Below are 3,844 nucleotides of genomic sequence, written 5' to 3'. Positions count from 1 at the left end.
ACTACCTTCCTCCCAGGCCAATCTACACATCTTCCACATGCATTCTACTACAATCTCTCCCCCATGCTTCAGCATTTCACCACACACTCCATCAATCCCTGGGGCTTTCCCCAATTTAAATTTCTTCATTGCTTCCACAACTTCTATCCTATTGATTTCTTCCTGTCTTCTCACCTCCCTCCTTCTCCCAGCCATTCCCCAGCCACTTATACTCGCATTACTTCCATCCTGTATGTTCAACAATTCCTTAAAGTATTCTCTGCATCTGCTCACTTTTTCTCCCTTCTCCACTAGTAATCTACCATCTTTATCTTTCACTCCCCTGCTAACCTCACTTCCTCCCTGTCTTACTCTCTTCACCTCTTTCCAGAACATTTTCTTACAGTCCCTCCACTTTACACTCAAATTCCTTCCAAATTCCTCATCCACTTTCTTCTTACTCTCTCTTATTAATCTTTTCACCTCTCTCTTTCTTTCTACATATAACTCTCTCTTCTGCCTCTCAACTTCTTCCACACCCCTATTTCTCATCCATTCATTGTATGCTTTCTTCTTTTGTGCCACAGTCTGTCTCACCTCTTCAGTCCACCACGCTGTTCCTTGCACCTCCCTCCGTCTTCTCTTCCTCCCACACACCACATCACATGCTGCACATATTTCTTCTGGAATTTCACACAGCCATATTGAAGAACGTCTGCCTATCAGAATTTTTTTATTTCCTGAACTGCATCTCCCTGGATCTCGTTCCCCGAAGTTGTTTCCCCCAAAACTTCAACTACAGCTGTTCAAGTCCGACTGTTACATATGTTTTATTGACGGAGGACGCCAGTAATCTTTGGTGTGGATTTTTTTTTTTTTCATTTGTTTTTCCTTCCTCTGTTCTGTTATTTTAAAAAATCTACCTCAGACAGGATTACTGTTAAATATGATACAATTATTACTTCCCGGAGCTTTCCTTGTCCATGGTGATAATGTGATGCGAATGAGGATTAGAGACTGACAAGGAGAATGTATGAAAGCGAAGTTGGTAGGACAGAGAGAACGAGATGGAGATAAGATGAGAGAATGTATATATATATATATATATATATATATATATATATATATATATATATATATATATATAACGGGAGGTGATGTGTCTTGGGCTCGTATGCTCACCGGGTAAGGAAGCACTCTAATACCTTTTCCCAAGGGATTTAGTCTGCTTATTACACCTTGCCACATTCTTGCGTGTTGTTATCCTATTCTAATATCACCATACTCTGCAAAAATAACGCGCAGGTTTATATTGACCAACCGAATAAAAAAATGAGCAAATGGTGCTCGGGAGTCTCCTTAACTGACAAGAATAAGGGCCTTGGTAAGAAGGGTTGCCACTAACTAGGTACACAAACGCCTAGGACTTCTTTTTCGAAGCCAGCCCTCATAGGATGTCCTCAAGCCACAGGCAAGTAAGTAGATAATCTTAATATTCATATATTAAAAATATATCACAGCATTAGCTGACTTAAGTTTAAAATATCAAAATCAAAGTTTCGACTTCGTTAGATCCCAAACATTTTTGACGTAAAGCATCCCCTTAGTTGTCACGAAATTCTCACACATCACTTTTTGAAATTTGTTTTGATAAATGTAAAATTCGACAACATGTATTCAGATTTGTTGAGGTTAGGGAAATTGGACAGAAAGTTATCTTCCTCTCTCTATATGTCTACAGCCAGATGCCTTAATCCCGTAAGGCGTGGCCACAAACAAATCGCCTCCATGTCGCCCTGTCCCTTACCATTTCGCTGCCCTCCCGCCAACTGACTCCTTCCTCTCATATACCTCTCCACTGTCCCTGTGTCTCATCCTCGGTCTCCCACTCCCTCTCCTCCCTTCCACCTCACTCACATGCATTATCCTCATCAGTCTCTTGGTCTCCATCCTCACCACAAGGCCAAACCACCTCACTGGATTGCTCCTAACGCTTTCTATTACATCCACATCCACAGAACATTACATGTTCACATCCTCATTTGTCAGTCTGTTACTCCATGTGACTCCACATGCTCCTTTCGAATAACGCCTTTCCACTGCTCTCGCTCTGGAGGTGTCTTTCCAACAAGGTCCAAGCTTCACTTTCGTGCGGTATAGCTGGTATCACAATACTATTATGCAGCGTCCTCTTTACTCCAGGCTCACATCCCTATTTTTCTTATCACTGTCTTCAAAGAGCCAGCAGCCTTTCTTCCTTGTTGTACCCTTTCAAGCACTTCATCCCTGAAACATCCATCCTTACTAATTACACTACCCAAGTACTTAAATCCATTCACATTTTCCATTTTCTCGTCATCCAAGCTTACTGTGCACTCAGTAGCTTCGTTTCTCTGGACGACCACAGTTTTACTCTTCGCTACAGTCACCTTTAGATTCCGTTTCTTACACACTCTCCCATGCTTATTTTCCGAGCCTTTCGGTTCCCCCTCGTCTTCACTTAACAATATAGTATCATCTGCAAACAACAGTACGGAAAATATTTATGGCTGCACCAGCACCCACTGCCATACCTTTTAGTTCATTTATAACTCCATCCATATACAGATTCAACAGCCTTGGAGACATGGCTCATCCCATTTTCAATCTAACATTCAGACATTAATATTCACTCAGATGACAGTCCACATGTACGGCAGGCTGAGCGCAAATATACATACTTTTCACAGCATTCAACAGCTTTCCATTAACTCCATATATTCTTAATATTTACCACATTCCTTGTCTATCCACCCGGTCATATGCTTTCTCCAAATCCATGAAGGCTGCAGACAACTTCTTTCTCTTCTCTATAGAGTTTTCCACTAAAGACCTTAGGATGAATATCTGATCTTCACAACCCCTTGCCTTCCTAAAACTTCCTCCACGATTTTCACACACTTTTTCCCCATTTTCCTTTGTACAGGGGAATAATTATACATGACTTCCAATCCTCCTGGTCTCTACCTTCCTCTCAGGCCAATCTGCACATCTACCATATCCATTCTACTACAGTCTCTCTCCTGTGCTTCAGCATTTCACCACACACTCCATCAGTTTCTGGGTCATTTCCCATTTTGACTTTCTACATTGCTTCCACTAATTCTATCCTACTGATCTCTTCCTCCCTGCTCATCTCCCTCCTTCTCCCAGCCATTCCCTATCCACTTACAGTTGCATTACTTTCATTTTCTGTGCTTAAAAATTTCTTAAAGGGTTCCCTTCATCTGCTTACCTTTTCTCCCTTCTCCAGTATCAGTCTTCGATTTTTATCTTTCACTCCCCAGCTATCTTCTTTATCACCCTGCACAACTCCCTTTACCACGATCCTGAGCATATTCCAACATTTTTTCATAACAGAGGAAGTAAAAATATGTGAATTAAAAGAAAATAAAACATACACCAGATTACAGTGTCCTCCACTTGCAGAAAGTCTGTAACAATTGGACTTGAACAACCGAAGGTTAAAGTTTTGGGGGAAACTACTCTGGGGAAGTGAGTTTCAAAGAGATGCAGTTCTGAGAATAAACAAATTCTGATATGCAGAAATAATACAATATGGCTGTGTGAGTCCACTCTTGAGCACTACCAGATGCCTGTGAACCACGGGGAAAGGCATGGTGAAGTGGCACAATGGATGCAACTTCACCTAATAATTTGACTTTATAATAAAAGTATCTGTAAAAATAATGCAAGGGAGTCAAGATTCATTTTTACTTCTAGGAGAGGTAGTTCATTTGTAATAGTAGGGTTATTAAAATTTTAACTGTACAGTTGTGATATTTCTCTAGTTTTTTTAGTGCAACCTCTCCACATCCATTCCATA

The sequence above is a fragment of the Coenobita brevimanus genome, chromosome 30 (genome assembly GCF_032717465.1).
Source record: "Coenobita brevimanus isolate Jiangsu-jjx chromosome 30, ASM3271746v2, whole genome shotgun sequence".
Lineage (NCBI taxonomy): Eukaryota > Metazoa > Arthropoda > Malacostraca > Decapoda > Coenobitidae > Coenobita > Coenobita brevimanus.
Note: the sequence above shows the minus strand (reverse complement) of the source record.